Source organism: Erythrolamprus reginae, chromosome 5, assembly GCF_031021105.1.
Source record: "Erythrolamprus reginae isolate rEryReg1 chromosome 5, rEryReg1.hap1, whole genome shotgun sequence".
NCBI classification, from domain to species: Eukaryota; Metazoa; Chordata; class Lepidosauria; order Squamata; family Dipsadidae; genus Erythrolamprus; species Erythrolamprus reginae.
The window spans coordinates 69460632-69486752 of NC_091954.1; the positions used below are offsets into that span (position 1 = coordinate 69460632).

At 39.9% G+C, this 26121-nt stretch overlaps 1 long non-coding RNA gene across 1 annotated transcript in view; it reads left to right on the forward strand.

Moving 5' to 3' along the window:
• Window positions 1-25736, forward strand: part of LOC139168452 (uncharacterized) — a 61680-nt gene extending 35944 nt beyond the window's left edge. Inside the window, exon 5 of the long non-coding RNA XR_011559293.1 lies at window positions 25342-25736. This is a non-coding gene — a long non-coding RNA (uncharacterized lncRNA). The remainder of the gene's footprint in view (window positions 1-25341) is intronic.
• Window positions 25737-26121: the final 385 nt, after the last annotated feature.

Consider the following 26121-nt stretch of genomic DNA (forward strand, 5'->3'; position numbering starts at 1 on the left):
TTGGATGAAGAACAAATCTCCAAATGCTGTTGGTGCTGAACCTCTGAGTTGGAGTAAATATTCCCATAGTATTAGTTATAGAGCCACATTGATGGGAGAAAGATATGTTTTCAGCTTCTGTTTGTGTGCATCCCAGAGGCATCCAGATGGCTACTGTGAGAAGCCAAACACTGAACTTGGCTTGAATTATCAGGACTATTTTAGGCTCTTATATTTCACATGGCATCATTTCTATTCCCAGTGCCTCCAAACATTCTGTAATAGGGTTTGAAATGTAGAATATCGAAAGAAAATGGGGAAGTTTTATTTGGGTTTTTTGTTTGTCTTCAGTATGAAGTAGAGGGCATCTTTCCTCAGATAAACTTCTAAGAAAAAAATAATCAACCATCCCAGAGGAAGGTTAGAAAATGAGGGGAAAAAATATTGACATGTAGGGAAACAAGCTAGATGCAGTTAATGATGCTTTCATTTGATTTATAGTAGAATGATCTGTAGAGTTTCTTTCTAGATTTGTTCTATCCGTATTATTCTCTCTATATTGCACATCTGTATATCTACCTAGAAAATTGAGGGATTCCTAATATTTTTCTTTTCTCCATGGGATATTATTTTAGTGGCAATGGCAAAGGCATCATTTCATATAGCATGGGAGAATGGCAATGGAGAACCAAACCTGTTTTTTTTTAAAAAAACAAGAAAACCACACGGATTAAAATATATACAGTGTTCCCTCGATTTTCGCGGGTTCGAACTTCGCGAAACGTCTATACCATGGTTTTTCAAAAATATTAATTAAAAATACTTTGTGGTTTTTCCCCTATACCACATTTTTTCCCATCTGATGACGTCATATGTCATTGCCAAACTTTTGTCTGCCTTTAAAAACATTTTTTAAAATAAACTTTAGTAAATAAACATGGTGAGTAATAATCTAGATGGTTGCTAAGGGAATGGGAAATTGTAATTTAGGGGTTTAAAGTGTTAAGGGAAGGCTTGGGATAATGTTCATAGCCAAAAATAGTGTATTTACTTCTGCATCTCTACTTCGCGGAAATTCGACTTTCGCGGGTGGTCTCGGAACGCATTCCTCGCGAAAATCGAGGGAACACTATTTATGATACAAGCCATATAATGTTCAGTGGCATTCAACATGTTACTGATGAAGAGCTGAAAATCTTTTGGAATATTAATAATGTTTATTATGTGGCTAGAATAATGCCTTTGGGGTTATTCTAATTGTTGATTTTGCCATAAAGGGATAGAATTCCAGCAGAAAGGTAAAAAGACATGAACATGGAAAAAAGTCAGCATAATGAAAAATGAAATGAACCGTCTACAGATTGAAACTTAAGCATCAGCAAATTAAACTGGAGACTTTCATTCCATTTATTACCGAGCACATGAAAAATAAGGAAACGATGGTGTTGAAATATATAGCAAAAGCAGTATTCAGCTATAGGGTGATCAATGTGCTAATAATTGCCAACAATTTTCAAACAACTAAACTGATACTAGTATACATAGACATCACAGATGAAGTAACCAGGAATAAAATTGCTAATTTCAAACTAATTGCTAGTTTGAAAATTATTTCCATGGTTTACGTTTTGATTATGAAAATTTCTTGGATTACGGATTTACTCATCCTATCATAACTATGTCATGAGATTCCATAATGCTTGACTTTTAAGTATAGCATGGCCTTCATTTATTTCTGATATGATTGATACTCACAGTTTTAAGATTATTATCTGCCATGGCCCAATGGAGACACAAAGATTGGAATTAAATTTATCAGTGCATTTTAATATGCAACAACATTGTGTTATCGATGAAATTTATCACAATAATAGTTTGTTAATAGTTGACAAAACAGGCATATAATCTAAAATTATAAATTCTAAACGTATTTCTGGCATTTGTTCTGAATGGCGAAGTAAATTTCATAAAGGATGGCAAATATAGATTGTAACTGGTGGAAGTCAGCACCTCATAAATGAGAATCTCTGGAAAGCACAGCGGGCGGAATTAGAAGAGAGATAAAGACAAGGTTATGAAACAGAAGAGGGAAAGGAAATAATCCATAGAGGTGAACGAAATAAGAGGCAATACTTTTAAAGCAGGAGAAAAAGAAAGACCATGGCTTTCCCCCCGCAATCTTCCTGCCGAGCTAAGATTCCAATCCTTGCAGCTAGAACAGAAGGGGAAGTTTGGAAGCACAAAACAAATTAAGAGATTTAGGCAATGCTGAGGGAGGGGCGATCCATTTTACTAGAAAGGAAAATGAATATTGGTTTGCTTAAATATTGGTTGTAAACGGTACCCCCTCACCAGTGAAGGGCTACCAAAATTTTTACTACTACGCTGTGGGCGTGGCTTGTGCAGGATGCCCTGCATTTTCTTTCAACATCTTTCAGTGCAAATTGGGTGCTCTGGGGTGGAGCTCCATTTTCGCTACTCCACTGTGTTACCTCCCATCTGGGCAGTAGCCCACCCCTGCCCCTCACATACACTCATACATGTAAAGGGCATTTACTAGCAAAGCTATGAAAGCCTCCCCCATCCTCCAATGTCTGAACTACTGTTTAGTGAAACGTCTCTTAGCAACCCTACTCTCAAAATAGAGATCTATCAAGTTCAGTTTGGGGTTGTTTAGAGTTATTCTTGCATCTTTATTGATACTTTTGTTTCTCTTTGAAATAGTAAAACAAAAATGTTGTTTCCTGTTCATAGGCGGGTTGCCCAGAAAGTAATGCACCACATTTTTTTTCTCAGCCTACAGAATGGTACGAATGTGAAACTTTAAATATACATTATTTGAATTGTCAGGAGTGTGTGTGTAAATTTTGCGTTTCTTCAGACAGATAGCGTAGCTGCAGCAGTGTTTTTAAATGGTGTCTGTAAGTGATGTACGTTACAAGCAGCGTGTCATCATTGAATTTCTCACTGTGGAGAAAGAAACTGTTGGGAACATTCACAAACATTTGTGTACAGTTTATGGAGAATCTGCAGTCAACAGAAGTATGGTTAGTCGCTGGGCACAGAGAGTGAGGCCATTAGAAGTGATTAACACAGTGTTGAAATGGGTTTGTGACCAGAACAAGGAGTGGTACTGACAGGGCATACATGCCCTTGTGTCTCGCTGGAGGAAGGCCATAGAATGGGACAGTGGTTGCGTGGTAAAATAGGGAGTGCAGAAGAAACATAATTCTTTCTTGTGTGTAAGTTTAATTATGTTCAATAAATAATTGTTGAAGAAAAAAAAAACACATGGTGCATTACTTTCTGGGCAACTCTGGTAGTTGGAGATTTGACATTTTTCTTTTTGAATATTTGCAAATTTGTGAGGAAATTAATCATTGTTTATAACCCTTTCATCTTTCATGAAGCCTGGGCAGCCAGGTTGATTGAAGTGAATCATGAAGGCAGAGCAATCCTGCTAAGAGCTCCCATGGGAGTCAGCTTCTCAAATGAAGGATCAGCTTCTGAGTTAAAACAGTTTCCACACTTGTAACAACAATAACAACAACAATATCACATTGGCTTTTGATGCATTAATTTCTAAGTCCATAATCCCCATGGCATTATGCAACCTAATACTTACTGCCAATCATTCTAGTCTCAGTCGACAAAATCACATCATATTCATTGATATCTCCAACTAACATTGTTTCAAGCACAGCTATTCTATAAACATATATCCATAAATGTATTGGACAACCAAGTCAGGTTTTTTCATGTATGCTTATGCTACTTTATCTAGACTAGGTTCTCTTAGAGTTTACCTTATAATCCTTTACCTAATTGGATTGTACCTCATACTTACAGTGAACATATTGAAATCATATAAAATACTTATAAACCAACATTTTAGCCATCATCGTCCAATAAGGGTGCAATTCTTCCTTAAAAATCCACGCTTTCAGTTAAGTTATACTATTGTTCCTAGGGGCTCAGTGGTTAAAGACACCGAGATTGTCAGCTGGAAAGCTGACAGCCTGATTTTGAGATGTGAGGGCTGCACAAAAGGGTGAACTCCCATTCTTGCCCAGCTCCTGCCCACTTAGCAGTTCAAAAGCATGCTAACTTGAGTAGATTAATAGATATGACTTTGGTGAGAAGGTAACAGCATTCCGTGCATCTTGGGCAGAGGTCTTCAAACTTGGCAATTTTAAGACTTGTGGACTTCAACTCCCAGAATTCTCCAGCCAGTATAGCTGGCTAGAGAATTCTGGGAGTTGAAGTCCACAAGTCTTAAACTTGCCAAGTTTGGGGACCCCTGATCTTGGGTATAGAGCCCTGTTGGCCATAGAACTAAGATACAGGAAGTGTCTTTGGACAACGCTGGCTCCTTCAACCAAGAAACAGAGATGAGCAGACTCCCCCTAGAGCCAGACATGACTGAACAGGGAAACCTTTACCTTTATACTATTGTTATGTTACTTTAATATACTGATTTATTTATATTTATATATAGAGCCAGATTGATTTGTGATTTCCTAGGTCTTTCCACCATATTTGAAGATATGGCTGCAACTCCATCCATTCCTTCTGATTTTTTTTCTGAGTATTTTCAATATACAACATACAAGTCTTTACCTGAAGCTCATTTCTGCTAAACTAATCATATAATAGAATAACAGAGTTGGAAGGACCTTGGAGGTTTTAGATTAACAGAGTTGGAAGGGACCTTATAGGTCATCTAGTCCAACCACCCACCCAAGCAGGAGACTCTACATCATTTCTGACAAATGGCAGTCTAATTTCTTCCTGAATGCCTCCAGGTCTTTTAGTCCAATCCCCTGCTCAAGCAGGAAACTTTATACCATTTCAAACAAATGGTTGTCCAGTTTCTTCTTAAAAACGTCCAGTGTTGGAACATCTACAATGTCTGGAGGAAAATTACTCCACTAATTGATTGTTCTAAACTGTCAGCAATTCATTATTTGACCCAACATTTTCTTCCTCTGGAGTGTCATCCAATTTTTTACATAAGTCAACTTGCTATGCACACCTGTCTGTGTCTTGCTTCGCAGATTTAGCAGTTGCAAATGATAGGTTTTTGCAGGGCCACTAGAACCTGCTATGATGATCACATCCATATTTTTTGCTATGATAAAAGATCCTGTCTGCCTTACAGGCAGTCCTAATTTAACAACCATTCATTCAGTGACTGAATTTATGATGGTGCTGAATGAGCAGTGGTTAGGCCTGGGCCTCATACTTATTGCAATTTGCAATAGCTGTAAGTGGTCACACAATTGCAATTTGCAATCTTCCCTGCCAACTTCTGACAAGCAAAATGAATGAGGAAGTCAACATAAGGTTGTAACTCAAGGTGAAATTCCTGCTCAACCACCTGCAAAGTCTTTGCTTAATAACAGCAACTGGGATTGCCAGAACTGTTGTCATTAAATGGTGCAGTCACAGTGATGGGCTCCTATGGGTATGATCAGGTACGCAGAACTGGTAGAAAAAAAATTGGTCAGGTATGCAGAACCGTTTCCCCCCCTTTTTTCCCCTTCTGGGCTCTGGGTATGTTTTTCCTATCATAGTAAATGAGGTTGAATGTGTATAATTTAGAAGAGCTGTATATGTATATATATATACACACACACACACATGCATATATGTGTGTGTGTATATATACATACACATACAGTTTATATAGTAGATAATGTATATTTTTGTGTACTGGTGTATAATATGTATGTACACATGTGGCATATATACATAGAATTAAATAGTATATTTTGGATGTTCAGTAATAGTAAATAGATAGGGAAATTGTATCTCTTTGAGGTGAGGAGAGGCCAGGCACCTTAACCCTAACCCAAACCCTTGACATGAATGACATCATGTTGGCCACCTTTAACCCAGTCCCATGACCTTTAAGCCACCCCCGGGTTACATGATTGTCAAGCCACTCCTACATGGTCACATGGCTGGCAAGCCACACCCACAAATTAAGCCACACCCACAGTGTGGTAGTAACATTTTTTGCAGCCCTTCACTGTGCAGTCATGTGGTTTTTCAACTTATGATTGCATCATAAGGGGTGTGCATAAGTGCACCAGCATGCCTTCCATCCCCTGTCCTAATGTTTCTCTCTTACAAGCGTCATGTATATAAACATTGTTATATCTTTGTATACCACCAATACGTACTTGACAAAACAAACAAACAAATAAAAAATAATAATAACTTAATAATGGAGCTCCTAGTCACAAGTAGTGCTGTTAAGCAAAGATTATTTTCATAAGGAACTTCCTGTGTTTTTATATAATTTTTCAAAGTGGATTATAAATTGGAATAGACTAGAATTTATAGCAAGTCAAAAATTTGTAGTATTTTCTCCACTTTTCAGGGATCTCTCATAAACTAGAAAAAGTGATGAGCTTCAGATTATTGAGTTTTCCTTTTTAGACCTTCAAAAAATATAGTGATGTGATTGCAGTTTTTCTTAGTGGTATTAATTGTCCCGACACAAATTAGCATGTAGGAATCCTTGTTAGTGCACCTGATAAGCCATGGAAGTTGTTCTGCTAATCTCTAGCTATTGCTCTTGGCAAAAATCATGCTTTATAAGCCAGTGTATCTGGTCAGCGTACAATTTTTGGATTGCTTGTAGTATTAAATCAACCAATTAGCAGGAGTTTTCTTATCTTTTGGCAGGAAACAGCTGAATCCCCTCTCGCCTTCAGGGATCAGCCATTTTGTTTCGGTCCTGCACTGTTTAATTTTCTTCCCCTCAAGGCTCAGACCTAGTTTCCTCTGCCAGAAGCTGAAAGTTGTTTCTAAATTCCAGAAGTGCAGAATATCTTTTACTTGGCTTGGTTGTTATTCTTGCGTGTTAGCCCTGCTGATATAATAATACTCCTATGCAACTCTATAATGAAGCAAACCTTTAAGTATTATGCACATTTGTGGACACCTCACATTATCCAAATATTATAGAGCTAGAAAAGATGCAGAACCAAAATAATTAAAAGTCTGGAGACGTTTTCTTAAGAGACAAGAGAATAACAATGATGCTCTTTTAAGTTGGAATTTAAAAAATGGTAATGGGTGATATAATAGAGGTATATACATTTATATATAGCTTAGATGATATGGAGGAAGGAACAAGTTAGAAGCTGTAGTCATTCACTAAAACAAGATGCAAAGGATCAGAATAGGGATATGGGAATGCCCTTTCAGTTTATTGCTGTAATATTGTTCAGTTCACTACTAGCTGAAGTGGTGTTGCCAGCCTATTCAAAAGGGGACTAGATGGATTTATGGAAGAGCAGAATGTTAATTGTGTCAAAGTCCCCAGTGAAGACGATGTCCTCAAAAGGGGCTAAGTGCAACCCAGCCGTGTGTGGGGTCACCCACGAAAGCGAATCCTAGAAAGAAGAACCTGGACACATTCTCTCTCTGGGTGGAGTGACATGGTGTAGAGCCATGTGCTCCTTTTTATTTGGGAACATAAGGAAATGGGGTATACAGTGATCCCCCGATTATCGCGAGGGTTCCGTTCCAAGACCCCTCACAATAATCGATATTTCGGGATGTAGTGGTGCGGAAGTAAAAACACCATCTGCGCATGCGCGCCCCTTTTTCCATGGCCGCACATGTGCAGATGGTGGAGTTTGCATGTGGGCGGCGGGGAAGACCGGGGAAGGTTCCTTCAGCCGCCCAACAGCTGATCTGCTCCGCAGCGCGGCAGCAGCGAGGAGCCGAAGATGGGGTTTCCCCATTGCCCAGGCAATGGGGAAACCCCATCTTCGGCTCCTCGCTGCTGCCGTGCTGCGGAGCAGATCAGCTGTTGGGCGGCCGAAGGAACCTTCCCCGGTCTTCCCCGCCGCCCAGGCAAAGGGGAAACCCCAAGATCGCTTGCCGCTTGCTGCTTGCCCGTCACCCGCCCGCCTGTTCGCTTGCCGCTTGCCCGTTCGCCCGCCCACCTGCTCGCTTGCCGCTTGCCCGTCACCCGCCCTCCTGCTCGCTTGCCGCTTGCCACTTGCCCGTCACCCGCCCGCCTGCTCGCTTGCCGCTTGCCGCTTGCCCGTCACCCGCCCGCCTGCTCGCTTGCCGCTTGCCCGTTCGCCCGTTCGCCCGCCCGCCTGCTCGCTTGCCGCTTGCCGCTTGCCCGTCACCCGCCTGCCTGCTCGCTTGCCGCTTGCCGCTTGCCCATCACCCGCCCGCCTGCTCGCTTGCCGCTTGCCCGTCACCCGCCCGCCTGCTCGCTTGCCGCTTGCCGCTTGCCCGTTAAAAGAGAGAGAAGGAAAGAAAGAGATGAGCGAGGGAGGAAGAGAGTGTGAGAGAGGAAGAAGCAAGATAGAGAAAGAGAGAGAGAAAGAAAGATGAGAAAGGAAGGGAGTGACGTCATCGGGTGGAAAAATCGCAATATAGCCTTTCGCAATGATCGGGATCACGAAACTCGGGGGATCACTGTAATTACATATACATGTCAAATGATACATCCAACCATACAACTTCAAACGTATCTTTTTGAGTTCTTCCTTTCCCATAGATATCAAGAAACAATTTCCTTGGAACTTCCTAAGAGCAGATGTTTATTCACACCTAATTTCTCTGAAGTCTTATTCCTTATCTTGCTAATCTTCCTTAATTGCCCTGCTGTTGTGTGCTCCAGGCAATGAAAATTCCCCCCTTTGATCCTATAATGTCCTGTCCGGAATGGTGAAAACTTTGTTTATTGTGAGATGTTTTATTTGAGCCCTGTAGTGATTGCCAGGAATGCAGATTAGTGTCCTCCTGTCCTGGTTTTATAGAAATAGAGTATTTTTTATGCTAGAGATCCAGATTTTAATACAATCCTATTCTAACATAATTTGCTATACTGCAACAGTTAATGACTATAAGTACTTATTTACTTTCTCCTAAATCATAGCAGCCTTAAATACTACTTTATCTCTATTGCAAGCCTATCCCAAATGCATCCAGTTGGTCATTGTAGAACACGATACCTGAATTACATGGTATGTGGCTTGACCTGGCAAGGTTTGTGTTGTGAGTGTATAGATTTTTTTTTGGTTTGAATTGTACCCATCACTTCTTGTTGTATTATCTTGGGCTTTTTTTCAATGTGATAAACTCTTTCTCTCTCTTTTATCTTCTTAAACAGCATCCTCTGTTGTGATGATATGCATGAACAGAAACATGCAACAAGAAGTGTGGTTACAACTGTGGCTTTCCCTACATTCATTTTAACTTATATGTGTCAAGTCACCATTTTTTTGCTCATTTACTTTCCAATCTCTCAAGTTAGGCAAATACTAACTCTAGATTTAGAGGGATATTTTTTTTAAAGAAATTTTCAATGAAAGAGTTTCAATTAAATTAAGATACAAACCACAGACAAAGAGGCCATTTTGGGGGGTATTTATACAAGGTTAATTTATTATACAAAATATATTAATGTGTTAAACCTAATACACACAACTATTGGATCTATTTGCGCCTAATAATATAAGTGGCACTGTTTTAGCTATACATGAAAAATGATGATATTTAAACTTACACATTATCATCTTTTCCAACAATAAGGCAATAATCATGCCTCTGTTCTTTCCCTAGCTGTCACCTTTAAGGACTGGAATTTTTCCCTTCCTGGTGTTTTCTTGTAAGTTCATGGTTTTCTTTTACCCTACTACTGAAGTTTAAAGTAGCCCTGTAATCTCTCCCTTTTATTGAATTGCTTCTCTCGTTCTCAGTCCTTATCAGTTCATACTCATAGGAGAAAAACAAAACCAATTACTTGTTGCTAGCTCACTGGTTGTAGGTGGTCTATGTCTTTGGATGACTTATAAGGCTGTAATACTCAGCTACTCCTTTTACAGCTGTAGTAGCTTTCAAGTCTCTTTGCTCATTCCACCAATTGTTTTTGTATAACTTTTGTATAACAGTTGTATAAAACAACTGTCTGCTTTAGCTCCGGAGACCATTCTTCTTTGTCTTTTTCAAAGACAACCAAACTCTGTATCTTTAGCATTTCTGTTTTAGCTTTCTGTAGTGCAAGTGTGGTCCTTTACTCTCTTAAAGTCCTAGGGCAGTGATGGCGAACCTTTTCCCCCCTCGGGTGCTGAAAGAGCGTGCGAGTGTGCATACCCATAATTCAATGCGCGGGGAGGGTGGAAACAGCTTCCCCTGCCTCCTGGAGGCCCTCTGAAGGCTGAAAATGGCCTGTTTCCCAACTTCTGGTAGGCCCAGTAGGCTTGTGTTTCGCCCTTCCCAGGCTCCAAAGGCTTTCCTGGTGCTGAAGGAGGGTACAAACGCCCTACCCATCCCACCCAGAGACTCTCTGGAAGCAAAAAACGCCCTCCCAGAGCCTCTGTGCAAGCCAAAAATCAGCTGGCTGAAACACACATGCCACTCAGTCTAGGGCAATGGGATGCATGCCAGCAGAAATGGCTCTGCATGCCACCTGTGGCACCTGTGCCATAGGTTTGCTATCATTGCCCTAGGGAATAATCCACAAGGAATTATGGATTGGACTATGCATAAGGAAGGAAAATTCAGATCAGTGGCCTTAAATTTTATTTATTTATTTATTTATTTATTGGATTTGTATGCCGCCCTTCTCCGTAGACTCAGGGCGGCTAACAACAATGATAAAAAACAACATGTAACAATCCAATTAATAAAACAACTAAAAACCCTTATTATAAAACCAAACATACACACAAGCATACCATGCATAACTTGTAATGGCCTAGGGGGAAGGAATATCTTAACTCCCCCATGCCTGGTGGCATAAGTGAGTCTTGAGTAGTTTACAAAAGACAGGGAGGGTGGGGGCAGTTCTAATCTCTGGGGGGAGTTGGTTCCAGAGGGCCGGGGCCGCCACAGAGAAGGCTCTCCCCCTGGGGCCCGCCAAACGACATTGTTTAGTCGACGGGACCTGGAGAAGGCCAACTCTGTGGGACCTTATCGGCTGCTGGGATTCGTGCGGTAGCAGGCGGTTCTGGAGGTAATCTGGTCCAATGCCACACTGCTAACTCTATAGGTAGATCTTGCTTAAAAACTGCTTGTTCAACATCCATTTTGTGTTATGACAATGCTACAATGCTTGTAGTTATGATTGTTGCAGTATCTCTGTGGTCAAGTGGCCACAATTCAGGAGTTTATGAGCTGGCTTGGAATGACAACGGTTGCCTCATTCCATAGTTATGTGATTAGCATTTGCAATCTTCAATGTCAGTTTTCAACAGGCAAAGTCATTGGGAAGCCAATGGGAGGTTGCAAATGGCGATGGGCCTAATGACTGTGCTGGATTCACCTAATCAGAACTGCCATTGTAAGTTGGTGTAGATATGTGATTTTGCATTTATGACAGCAATAGAGTTGCTGGTCCCAATTACCAACATTAAGAAAGAATTACAATTATTGAAAAAACCTTGTTTGTTTTCCTTGTTCACTCATTAAATTCCATGCGTTCATGAGCAAATTTCTTGCTATCTTTTGTATTGCACTGAGTACTGAAATTTGCTTCAATAATTACCATTAAATACATTGATATAATTCTTATTAGGCAAATAACCATAGATTTATTTTCTAATCCAAAAGGTTATATTATTTTCTAAATATAAGCATTTGAAACTAACTCCAGGCAATTGGTTTCTTCACATCATCCATGCTAATATGATTTCCATAGTTCTGTTAAAGAACCATTTTTTAAGCCTCTGAAAAATGAAAAAGAACTTAGTCAGCTGTGAAAAAGGAAGTTAAAGTTAGCTCCTACCTTTAGATGCCTCTTAAAATTCTACATATAGCATGGATTATCAACAATTTGATGTAGAAATATCACACAATACTCTGTATTTATCTTTTTTAAAAGTTACCATATTAAGCCTCTCTCTGAATTTAATAAATATATACTTCTCTCCAAAGGAAGTATAAATACAAAGATTAATTTGTAGAATAAACCTGAGATTTCTTTCATTAAATTATGATCAACTTCAAAATATAAAAATTCTTCAACTAAAGTTTTGCCTATAAACGTTCTTATGAAAAAAATCCTAATATTTATAAATTCAGCATAAAATCTCTAGCTGTATTTCTGATTCAGAAGATTAATTTAAAAAGGGATGTTTTATAGATGCTATGGGTTCATTTCCCAGTAGTGCAGACAATTTACAGAAAATTGCATATACCCTTGAGCAATTTGTTCTACCTTCATTGCTTCTACTAAAATAAAATGAAGTTAATTACCAATTAACAACTAAATAGTTGTTAGCTGTGTGCTGAAGTTTACTTCATTTTCTTTTGTAGGATTTGACTTGTGTGGCTATTTCAATCTAGAAAAACATTTCTTTTAGTCAGTACTTTATAGAAATAGAACTCTTCAGGTTGTTTCTTAAATTAAAGTTACCCTTTAATCAGTACTGTTGCTGCCTATAAGAGATACAGCCATCCCCTTTGTGAGAGTCCTAAATCTGTTGTGATATCATTTTGCTGAATTACATTACGCTACCTGATTTAAATGATAGCATGAGCACTGATCTATTTTTTTCAAGATAAAGAAGTACTTTGTTAGTAAGAAAATAATTTATTTGCAAAGTGTTGTTCAAGTGCAGTTGAAGTAAATACATTTGTAACATCAAAATGTTACTTTGATGCTCAAGTAAAAGGTCCTTGTTAGTTGCAAAGTCATATCCAACCCATCGTGACCCCATGGGCAATGTTCCTCCAGGCCTTTCTTTCCTCTACCATCAGGGGTGGGCTGCTGCCCGGATGGAGGGGTAGCAAAATGTAGCTCCACCCCACAATACCCAATTTGCACTGAAAGATGTTGAAAGAAAATGCAGGGCATCCTGTATAAGCCATGCCCATGGTAGTAAAAAATTTGGTAGCCCTTCACTGTCTACCATCCTCTGGAGTCCATTTAAGCTCATGCCATCCAGCCACCTCATTCTTTACCGTCTCCTTCTTCTTTTGCCCTCAATCTTTCCAAGCATTAGGTTCTTCTCTTGTGAGTCCTTCCTTCTCATTAGGTATTTGTCTTTCAACTTCAGGAACTGGCCTTGTAAACAGCATTCAGGTTTGATCTCCTTTATGAGTAACCGATTTGATCACCTTGCAGTCCAAGGGATTCGCAGGAGACTTCTCCAAAGAGTTTTTCTTTGAACCATAATTCAAAGGCCTCAATTCTTTGGTGCTCAGCCTTTCTTATGGTCCAACTTTCACAGCCATACATCGCAACTGGGAAAAGTTAAAAGTTAAAAATTAAGTTAAAAGTTAGTTAAAACTTAAAAGGTTAAAGATTGCTGAAACATGATTAGTTCCTTTTGCACTGTGACTTTTTCTTCATAGCTTTTAAATGTAATTTTTCAAAGAAAAATTTCTCTTTATTATTTACATGAGGTTTATGTGAAGAATTGTTTTCTTCAAAAGATCCTAAAATGATGCCCTTGTACCACTCTAAAGAGAGCTCTAATGCTTTCAAGTCAATGGGAGATAGTCACCGAGTCATGCATTGAACTTCAATCTGTGCAGACACATGTTACAACTCTCTCCTTTTATACTGTATATTTAAATACTCAGCTTGGACACATCTGCACAACTTACCCTAAATATTGGTATGTTTTGCAGATATACCCTAAATAGTAAAGTGAATAGATTGAATTTTCTACATACACATGGAATAGGGCTTGTTAATGCACTAGAGTATTTAAATTGTGAACACCTTCATTGTGCATGAAAATAAGTTTTTCAGTCTGTACAGAATGGATGTGTTGGCTTTAATTTTCTCTTTTCCCCATTCTGCCTTTCTGATAAACAGCCCTTATCTCCTCCCAACATACAACAGAGGCTTTACATTATTTAACAAACAGCAGGCCATTATTCAAATCCAAATACTTTTGGAGTGAAGGGAAAACACTGTAAAACTTGTGAAGTGTATTTCAGAAGTAATGCAACTTTGGCCCATGAATCTTCTTCTTAGAATGATTTTAAAAAGAGTAATTCATCCTAAAAAATGATTAGGATGAAATCTGTTCCAGGTCTGAAGTCAGCTTAAAGAAGAAACTGTGGATACAAAGGAAAAAAAATATAATAGAGAGACATATGTTTGTATACATTACAAGTTAGCAACTCATTGTTTGTAGGAAACATGCGCTGCCAATCCTTTTTTGGCAGTCTGACAAATGCCCTAAGCTTTCTATGGCAACACTTGGTAGCAGATTTCCCATTTCCAATGATTTCAAGGTGAAAAGTCTAATATTTGAAGGATGAACCGGGATTTTCTCCTCTGCTTGTTCCCTATGACCTTCAAAATATTTCCTGGATCATTTTTGAATTTTTCAGATCATATGTGGGGAAAGCAAGTTATGAGTCAGATTTAATTGAATGAATTGAAACCCTGCTATTGATCACAGCAGAGGTGGGTTTCTCCTGGTTTGGACTGGTTTCTATGAACCAGTAGTGACCTGCTGGTGATGACATCACTGAACCAGATTGGTTGGTGCCACTCCATGGGCGCTGCAATTTTTTTTATTTTAAAAAAAATTTTCTGAGTATTTTGCTTCTGCGCATGCACAGAAGTCAATTTCTGGCACTGTATATGCATCACCATTTTGGTTTTGGATTATTAAAAAAACATTTTAGGGGGTTTTGCACTGCACAAGGATGTGTATATAATGTGGTCACACGCCCACGAGGGCATGTCCACATGGCGCAGGAGGAAACAAACCGGCAGCAAGTTAAGTTGGAACCCACCCCTGGATTACAGAATATGTTTATATTTGCTAAATATGTTTTGCTGAGCTAAATAAACTCTTCTGTACATATTAAACATCAAGCAAATCTGTAATTTAGTTTTCTAGACTGAGATAATTCTCCAACTACTAGGCAGAAAGAAATACTCTGTAGGTTATTTGCTGTGGCCACAAATCAAGACTAGATTAACTGTTTCGCCTTCCACGTATGGAAGCAGAATAGGATTCTAGCACATAGCTAATAAAATAATAGGATATCTGCAAGCAACCGCCAGCTTCAGAGACAATATATGGCAGAATATCAATTTTTGGGGATCAATATCAAGTGGCCTATTGCCTGTATGCCCTGCTGTGGGACTTCCGAAAATCATCTAAGTTGTTTTAGTGGAAAATCAGAGAGTGAACAAAAGGATTTGTAACCTAATCTAGCAGGGTTTTCCCTACCTTCATAAAAAAAAGTCTCACAATTAATACACAGTGAGATGCTCAATATGTTGTAAATAGCTAATAATCTCCTCCTAGACCATGTATTTACTGGAGCAACTATGAACCAGCATTAATAAAAATATAATTGAATATAAAAATCCCATATGTAGAAATACCAATTGAAGCTGATCCTTTGCACAAAGGTATCTTTGGAATAATGGTATGGTAGCATAAAAATAATAATGGATTTGTTAAATTGTAACATCAAGCAATATTTCAAAGAAAATGTAACAGCTAATTACAATATTAATTTCTATAATAATAAGCATAAGCCAGTGAAAGTGGTCCCAGTGGTACTTGACACGCTGGGCTCAGTGCCAAAGGATCTCAGCGGACACTTGAAAACATCGGAATTGACAAAATCTCCCTCTGTCAATTGCAAAAGGCCGCTTTACTGGGATTGGCAAACATAAGGCGCCGCTACATCACGCAGTCCTAGGTGCTTTGGGAAGTGCCCAACTGGTAATGAAATATGAAATCCAGCATAGGGATCTTGTTTGCTGTGTGGTATTGACATAATAATAATATTAATAATATTAGTAATATTAATAATCTTAATAATCTTAATAATCTTAATAATCTTAATAATCTTAATAATCTTAATAATCTTAATAATCTTAATAATCTTAATAATCTTAATAATCTTAATAATCTTAATAATCTTAATAATCTTAATAATATTAATAATATTAATAATATTAATAATCTTAATAATATTAATAATATTAATAATATTAATAATATTAATAATATTAATAATATTAATAATATTAATAATATTAATAATAATAATAATAATATTAATAATAATAATAATAATAATATATTAGATTTGTATGCCGCCCCACTCCGCAGAAGATTAACATTAGATTATAATGCTGGAAAAGCTAAATCTAATTCTCCTAAAGTTATATAGTAGGGCTGACAAACTTATGGCCTGCAGGCCGGATACACTCAGACCTGGATGGCAAAGGGAAAAAAGTCATGATACGTCACGTGAAGCTGTGACCCCCCATAAGTTTGCCGCCTCTGCTATATGGTGTATTTGTTGGGGACTACCTGAGAAGAGAAAATATGTATTATTAAGTTTATATGCCGCCCTTGTAGCTGACCAAAAATATAAAGATTTATCATATAAAGAAGCAGGATTACATTTTAAGCTTTAATTTAAATCAAGAGCCATATAATACAGATTTGGTAAATAATAGGTAAAAAATAAAGCAAAGTATATGTTAAAAGAGGGCAGAATGGAGTGGGGACCTGCAGATAAATCTTAAAAAGCATATTAATAACTTGGTATTTTTTTTCAAAGAAGGAAGCATTGGATTAAAAATTATTTGAAGGAAATTGACTTATATGCTAACCATTAAATAAAATTAGAAAGTGAAATTAACGAAAGGGCTACAATTGATATCATGGCTGTAGTATTTGTTTTACACATTATCTAAAATGGTATATATCATCTGTATATGATAGAGTGATATCATAGAGTGATCAACGCCTGGAATGCACTACAGTGATCTCTCGATTATCGCGAGGGTTACGTTCCAAGACCTCTCGCGATAATAGATTTTTCGCGATATAGTGGAAACACCATCTGCGCATACGCGCCCTTTTTCCCCATGGCCGCACATGCGCAGATGGTGGAGCCGGTGGCTGGGGAGGTGGATTCGCCACCCCCACCAGCCCTTCCTGCTCTGGGTCAGAGCCGCGGAAACCTTCGGCTCGCCGAGGCTGCGTCTGACCCCCTTGAAGCAAGGCTCCAAGCTCGCCTGCTGCCGCTGCTACGCCTCCGCCTCCTCAGCCACCCCCTCTGCTTCTCCTCGGCGGCGGCCAAGCGGCAGGTTTACAGTAATGGGATACCAAAGGCGAAAAAAGAAAAGAAAAAAAAATCCCCAAAAGAGAGGGACAAGAGGCAGGCACAAAGCGAGGGCACAAGGGGAGCTGCCCGGCAGAGGTTGCTTTTTTTCTTCTCGTGGGCAAGTGGAGGAGGAGAGAGAGAAGGAAAGAGAGAGAGAGAACCGCGGACGTATTTTTAATTTATTATTTTTTGAAAAATCGCGGTATAGCGTTTCGCGAAGATTGAGATCGCGAAAATCGAGGGACCACTGTACTCAACTCTGTGGTTTCTTTCTCAAACCCCAAAATCTTTAATCTCAGATTGTCTACAGTTGACCACTTTCCTTTTCTAAGAGGTTTGTAAGGGTGTGTGTGTGCATAAGCGCACCATAGTGCCTACTGTCCCTGTCCTACTGTCCTATTTTCTTCTTTTATCATTACTTTCTACTAAAGTTATGCTTATACAACTACAATCCTATACTTGTTCGACAAATAAATAAATAATAATTAATTTTATTTTAAAAAAGAAGAAAAGACTACAGTGCAATCTTGTATGCATCCAAAGGACAATCCATTGCATGCCTATTCAGAAACAGTCTTTACATAGTTACAATATTTATTTTCAAGCAACTATAAGCATGTGTAGAATTAAAATGTAAAATTATTATTATTACACAAATAAAAACATACTGTATATTCAAATAAGCAAAGTTATATCTTAGGAACAGTTTCATTTTCCATAAACATATTTTTTAAACCAGAGAGAATGATTTGAGGACTTTTTTCCTTTAATGAACCTGTCTCCTTTGTAAAATGTCATTGGAGTGACAAACTTTGGAAAAATTTGTAGTAATTGCTAATGATGGAACATGCATAATAAATAGTAGGTAGTGTTGGGCAAACCGAACATGCAAAGTTCAGGCTCGTACCAAACTTTGCGCGGTTCAGTATACTGAACCCAAACCCAATTTTTTGCAAAGGTTCAGCAAAAGTTCGGGTTCGGGTACGGGAGAGTGCCAGGAAGCGCCGCTGCCCAGCTGCCACCTTCCAAAACAGCCGAGGAGCTGTCGGCCATTCGGGAGGCGAAAAAGGAGGTGGGGAATCCCACAAGGAGATTCCAGGGGTGGAGCTTGGACGTCACTGAAATGTCCTTCCTGCCCAGCTGAAAAGGGGACTCCAGGAAGTACGTCTCAGTGACGTCAAAGCTCTGCCCCTAGAATCCCCTCGTGGAATTCCCCAATTCTTTTTGCGCCTCCCGACTGGCTGACAGCTCCATGGCTGTTCTGGGAAACGCTGCCACCCATCTGTCACCTTCAGAAACAGACGGGGCCCTTCTCAGCGGTCTCCCGAATGCCAAACCTGGAAGTTCGGCAAAAGTTCGGGTTTGGGTTTGGGTTTGGAAGAGCGCCGGGAAGCGCCCCGACTGTTCTGGAAGGTGACAGCTGGGCGGCGGGGCTTCCTGGTGTTTTCCCAAACACCGAACCCAGAGGTTTGGCAAAGGTTTGGGTTTGGGTTTGGGAGAGCGCCGGGAAGCGCCCTGACTGTTCCGGAAGGTGACAGCTGGGCGGCAGCGCTTCCTGGCGCTTTCCCAAGCGCCGAACTCAAAAGTTCGGCAAAAGTTCAGGTTAAAACTTTTAAAAATTTGGACGCCGAACCCGAACCCGAACTTCGTTGGGTTCGCCCAACACTATTAGTAGGTTTTAAACACAGTGAATGTGAATGAAACCTTTCCCTCTATGTTGTACTTCATTCCTGAAATCGTCAGTGGGGGACATGATTGGAATAAAATGTTTTTACAAAATGTAGCCACAGGAGGAAGTAATGGCATACAACAACATTAGTTGTTTCTTGACACAAAAAACACTGCAGCATACATAGTTTTTGTTGTGAGGAAAAAGAAAATCAACCTAACTGCAGCTATCAACAGAAACAAGGAGAGAAGGCATTCCTGTAACAAATGTATTTCTATTCAATGAAAGTAAAATTCAGTATAAAGTGAGGAATATTAAAGCTAAACAAATTCTGTCCACACCTTTCAACTGATGTTAAGACTCACTGTTATGAAGGAGTTCTTGGCCCTGTGATGGATAGTCAATAAAAGTGTCAAACCAATGTGAAGTCTGCTAAGGCAAATTCTGTGCTTGGGACTGTTGGGAAAAGAATAATGTATCACATAGCATTATAAGAGTAGAAGAAAAGTCTCATCGAATCAGGTTAAAGGCCCGTCTAATCCAGAATATTATTTTCAGCAGTTCAAGCACAGAGATCGTTTTCAGCAGGTTCTGACCACTTCTGGAGAACAGTAGCAGAAATTTTAAGTAGTTCGGAGAACCGGTAACGAAAATGCCAAATAGTTCAGAGAACCAGTAAATACCACTTCTGACTAGCCCCATCCCTATCTATTTTCTGCCCAGCTGATCAGAGGAAATGGGAATTCTGAGTCCCAGCTGATCAGAGGAAATGGGAATTCTGCAGTAACCTAAAGCTGAAGGGATCAGATCTGGTGGCCTAGAGGTTAATTCTCTGCCTTACAAGGCAGAAGCCCCAGGATCAAATCCCAGTAAGAGTATGGCTAGCTGATGAGGCCAGAATAAGGCAGAAATAGTGGTATCCTAGTCTCCCTTAATTTTAAAAATTCAGCAAAAACATGTGATACATACAGAACATAGTTTGTTGGCTATGAATAAATTAACTGCCTTGAAATGGCTCTGGGTTGGGCCTAGAGGCAAAAAGGAGCTGTGACGTTCCTTCAATATACCAGGATGATCCAACAGAAAAAACATATATATTGCCAAACCCAACCAGTTATGTACATAATACTAACATCCTCCGTAATGTATACTTTTTATATAGTTACTAATTTAAAAATAAAGATGGCCCAAATAACAAGCAAACTCATTCTTTAAATGTTGTTGTCAGTACAAATTACATGAAGTTGTATGATGGTTTTTTTCCTACCCTGAGAAATGATTTTCTAATTTGTCTAATGAGCACTAAAAGTTTTGTAAATCATCACATAACTTCTATTAATACATAGCAAAGGTTAACTACACATTATGTGAAAAAATGCCTCCTTTATTGAATTTTCAATAAAATGCCTTCTTTTATTGATTTTCAATCTCTCACTAGGTTCAGGTTTTTTTTAAAAAAAGTCCCAGGGATAACTAAACTAATTAAGGGATTCAATGATTGTTACTTTAAGAAAAGGCAGGTTTGAAATTTATAAATTAATGTGCAGTGTTGAAGAAGAAATAGGTTTATTCCCTTCATTCACATAGTGCTAAAAGCCAGAATAACTTAATAAAAGTAAGTCAATTTGTCTGATCTTGTCTAAGGTACAAATTTAAGCAGATTTGGACCTGGTTAGTACTTGATTGGAAGCTGCTATGGAATAAAAGGCTGTGAGCTTATCTGGGAAACAAACAAACAAAAATATTTTTGAAGAAGACAATAGCTAACCCTTTTTATTGTCAAGTATACTAGGTATACATGTCCATGAAATCATAGCAGTTGAACATGACATTTGGGAACTGTATTTTTAGCAATGGACAGATGACTAAAGCTACATATATCTCTTCCCCAGAATTTGTCATTTATCATTTTGTCACATGGGACTTCATTCTCACATCACGATCAGCCATGTGCTTTAAGGACAAGATCTCACATTAGTTGGAATAGGTACACTTTTTAAAAATCAACTGATGATTGCTGATATGATAAGAGTAAGGAAAATGTTAATATATTATTGAATTTAATATAATATTCCCTTTTAAAAGCAAGAAGGAAAAGAGATGTTTGTGAATTTATTCAATGATTGTCTCAGGAAGCAAGACAGCTAGCCTTTGACTTGGGACAGTGGCAATGTCAATTGCAAATGGGATGATGGATGAGCAGGGACTGGTCCAACAAGATTATATTACGTTGTGTTGCATTATATCAAAGTTAAGCTCCTACCAACCTGGCACATCCCAACATATATTGGGAGCATATCTTGTTGGGTGAAGGCAAACAGCCCTCCCCCAGTGGGCCGACATCTAGGAAGGCACAGGGTGCCATAATTGCCACATCAAAATGAAGCAACGGAGAAAATTCTCTCAATGAGATGACCTTGATTGTATTGAGATCTCTCCTTTTATTGTATTTCACTTTTCCTGACATGTGGTACAGAGTAACCAATTCGCGAACGCCACATATATTAAGCCATCCTCCAACTACCATTCAATCATGCGCTGTATAAGGCAACCTCCTCGTGATTTCCCTATAGATAATTAACGGAAGCTCCATTCATTGCCTTTTCCTGGATTGTGTGTTTACTGGTGATTAGCAAAGGAATGAGAGTAAGGCATATATTTCCTTATATGGAAGTTTGCTATACGTTTTCTTCATGCTATATATCAAGTTAATTATTTTCCACGTGGTCATGGATTCTGCAACTTGCTTACTGAGCCTAGACTTTGCTTCCTTTCAATAGAGGAAGAATAAGGTTTATACAGCACCCATTAGGCTAAAACATCACCCTTCAGCAATATTCTATTCCAATGTTCAGTGCCTATAAACCTATGATAACAACAGTTGGGAAAGTTAAAATAATGGATTGGAAGATTTGAGATTATGTATTACATTCTTATTAAACATAACTGATGGATTCTCACCAAACTTTTTATCAAAGTTAAATTGTGTATGCCTAGATATACCTTTCCAGATGGCCTAGAGCAGTGATTTTCAACCTTTTTTGAGCCGCGGCACATTTTTTACATTTACAAAATCCTGGGGCACACCACCAACCAAAATGACACAAAATGATACCCTAAGACATTCTCCTATCTTTTTCCATCCCTGTCTCCTCCCCCCCTTGTGTGTGTGTGCATGTGTGTGTGTGTATACACTCTTGAACCATTTCCAAAAACAGGTGAGGGCTGGGGGTTTTCTCTCTCTTATTCTTTGGGTGCTTTTTATCATATGCTTTAAATCAAGAGTCACTTCTCTCTCTCTTGTCATGGTCAGACCATTTTCTACTGCGGCTTGACTTCCTGCCTCCAATCCTTCCCCGCAGGGAGGCGGAACCGATTAAGCTGTTCCGCCCCAGACGCCTGATGGATCCAGAGGGCTTTCAGAAGGCGCTTGGGGTTATTCCAGATACACTCGTACACAGTTCGGCAGAGTCTCTGGCTGAGGCCTGGAACAAGGCTGCAGCGGAGGCTCTTGACCGAATTGCGCCGTTGCGACCTCTCCACGGCACTAGACCACGTAGAGCTCCATGGTTCAACGAGGAGCTCCGGGAGTTGAAACGCCAGAAGAGACGTATAGAGAAGCGATGGAGGAAGAGTAAGTCCGAATCCGATCGAACACTTGTAAGAGCACATGTTAAGACTTACAAAGTGGCGCTCAAGGCGGCAAGATGCGCGTATCATTCCGCATTGATTGCATCAGCGGAATCCCGCCCGGCCGCTCTGTTTAGGGTGACCCGCTCCCTTCTTAATCAGGGTGGAGTTGGGGAGCCCTTGCAGAGTAGTGCCGAGGATTTTAACACGTTTTTCGCTGATAAAATCGCTCGGATCCGAGCGGACCTCGACTCCAATTGGAATACAGAGTCGACTGACAACAAGTCAGTTGAGGTGACTGGGGCACGTACTTGTCCACCTGTCTGGGGAGAGTTTGATCTGGTGACACCTGATGAAGTGGACAAGGCCATTGGAGCTGTGAGTTCCGCCACCTGTTTACTGGATCCGTGTCCCTCCTGGCTGGTTTCGGCCAGCAGGGAGGTGACACGGAGCTGGGTCCAGGAGATTGTCAACGCTTCTTTGGGGAGGGGGTCCTTCCCAGATCCCTACAAGGAGGCACTTGTGCACCCCCTCCTCAAGAAGCCTTCCCTGGACCCAGCCATTCTCAACAACTATCGACCAGTCTCCAACCTTCCCTTTATGGGGAAGGTTGTTGAGAAGGTGGTGGCGCTCCAGCTTCAGCGGTCCTTGGAAGAAGCCGATTATCTAGGTCCTCAGCAGTCAGGATTCAGGCCCGGCTACAGCACGGAAACTGCTTTGGTCATGCTGATGGATGATCTCTGGCGGGCCCGGGACAGGGGTTTATCCTCTGTCCTGGTGCTTCTTGACCTCTCAGCGGCTTTCGATACCATCGACCATGGTATCCTTCTGCGCCGGCTGGAGGGGTTGGGAGTGGGAGGCACTGTCCTTCAGTGGTTCTCTTCCTACCTCTCTGGTCGGTCGCAGTCGGTGTTAGTGGGGGGTCAGAGGTCGACCTCTAGGTTACTCCCTTGTGGGGTGCCTCAGGGGTCGGTCCTCTCCCCCCTACTATTTAATATCTACATGAAACCGCTGGGTGAGATCATCCAAGGGCATGGGGTGAGGTATCATCAGTATGCAGATGATACCCAGCTTTACATCTCCACCCCTTGTAAAGTTGGCGAAGCAGTGGAAGTGATGTGCCGGTGCCTGGAGGCTGTTGGGGTCTGGATGGGTGTCAACAGACTCAAGCTCAACCCGGATAAGACGGAGTGGCTGTGGGTTTTGCCTCCCAAGGACAATTCCATCTGTCCGTCCATCACCCTGGGGAGGGGAGTCACTAACCTCCTCAGAGAGGGTTCGCAACTTGGGCGTCCTCCTCGATCCACAGCTCACATTAGAGAAACATCTTTCAGCTGTGGCGAGGGGGGCGTTTGCCCAGGTTCGCCTGGTGCACCAGTTGCGGGCCTATTTGGACCGGGAGTCACTGCTCACAGTCACTCATGCCCTCATCACCTCGAGGCTCGACTACTGTAATGCTCTCTACATGGGGCTACCTTTGAAAAGTGTTCGGAAACTTCAGATCGTGCAGAATGCAGCTGCGAGAACTATCATGGGCTTTCCTAAATATGCCCATGTCACACCAACACTCCGCAGTCTGCATTGGTTGCTGATCAGTTTCCGGTCACAATTCAAAGTGTTGGTTATGACCTATAAAGCCCTTCATGGCACTGGACCAGAATATCTCCGGGACCGCCTTCTGCCGCACGAATCCCAGCGACCAGTTAGGTCCCACAGAGTTGGCCTTCTCCGGGTCCCGTCAACTAAACAATGTCGTTTGGCGGGACCCAGGGGAAGAGCCTTCTCTGTGGCAGCCCCAACCCTTTGGAACCAACTCCCCCCAGATATCAGAGTTTCCCCCACCCTCCTAGCCTTTCGTAAGCTCCTTAAAACCCACCTCTGTCGTCAGGCATGTGGGAATTGACATGTTCCTTCCCCCTAGGCTTATAAAATTTATGCATGGTACGCTAGTGTGTATGATTGGTTTTAATTTGTGGTGTTTTTTAAAGTAATTTAAATATTGGATTTGTCTTACATTGTATTGCTATTGCTGTGAGCCGCCACGAGTCTGTGGAGAGGGGCGGCATACAAATCTGATTAAACTTGAAACTTGAAACTTTTGTTTCTCTCTCTTTCCTCTCATTCTCTGTCTCAATCATTTTCTCATTTCTCTTTTTTTCCTCCCCTTTTTGCTCATTTCTCTCTCTCTCCCATCCTCTTCTTTTCTCTCTCTCTCTCTTGCTTTCTCTCTCTCTTGCTTTCTGTTTCTCTCTTTTCTTTCTCTCTCTTGCTTTCTCTCTCTCCTCACTCTCTTTTTCTCTCTCTTTCTCTCTCTCTTGCTTTCTTTCTCTCTCTCTCAGCAAAAAGTTGCGAGACCAGAACCTGAGCTTCCTTCTTCGTGGCACACCTGGCCATGTCTCGCGGCACACTGGTTGAAAAACACTGGCCTAGAGGACTAGGGTAGATTTAGTTTACTTTATGTTATGGGTAAATTTAGCTTAGTTTATTTTATTGTCATTGCACATAGTACAATGAAATTAAATGCCATCTTCAGTGTACATTAGAACTATAAAAATGAAAACACAAACATACATCCTTTACATTCTGTACAATTTGAAATTGAAAACCGGATATTGGACTCTACTGCAGAATTCAATATGGTTATTGCCCTGGGATAGAAGCTGTTTTTCAGCCTATTTGTCATTGCTTTTATTAAAATTCGCCACTTGCTCCACTCGGTCTTCATTGATAGCATGGGCTGGATGTCTGATCTATTTCTTCTATAGTCCACTATAAGCTCCTTGGTCTTATTTGTGTTAAGGATACAAGTAAGTATGTAAGGAAGCTTGAACACTGCTTTATACAAGAAGAAAAATAGCTTTGGGATGGGAAATTAAATTGAAGAAATATTAAGGCTGCCGATGGTGCTGTAATTAGTTTCTTTCTTGCTCACAACTTCTTGCTTCACTTCATTCACCACAATTTTTCCCCTATAGGGTTTAACATGAATGCTTGGAGCAGGATGAGAAGAAGAAGGAGACAAAATATAGAAAAGTATATTATTGGAGAGCTACTGAGAATTTGTTCCAACTGTTTGCTTGTGTGCTTTATGTGGCCAGTAGTGGATTAAATTATAATGCTATTTGGAGAAAGGATATGACCATGCATATGTATGTACATTTTTATTAATCTTGCTATGCAAATTGTCTATAGGTCCTCTGGCTTTGATCATTTTTAATGGGCCCCTGCTGTGTGCTTTCTTTATAAAATGGAATATAAGTGGGCTATCCAAGTAACAAGAAATTACTATTGCTGTTGCAACAACTGCTTACATTTTGAAGTATCAATAAATGTTTGTCAGTAATTTTTAAATAGTGCAGAGAAGTAAAACGAAACATTATCATTATGCATTTACAATGTTTACGTTGTGTAGATACATTCTGATTTTCTAATATTTTCATTTCTTGTTCTAAATAGAAGCATATCGCATTTTTATGCAAATATATTTTGTAGCGGTTTGCCTTTTTCTTTTATGCACATTATTTTAAATATATTTTGCACTTATTGAATGCCTATAAATTTTACTTCATACTTAGAACATACCTATATAAATGTACTTCATATTTCCTTCCACAGGAAGTCAGGAAGGATTTCTTAATATTTGATAAATCAGCTTATAAATATGGTGGAAATGTTGTGGTTTTTTTTTTTTAAAAAAAACTTAGCTATGGAATTTTTTAAAAAAAATTCGGGGGATTTTGAAAATGCACTTATAT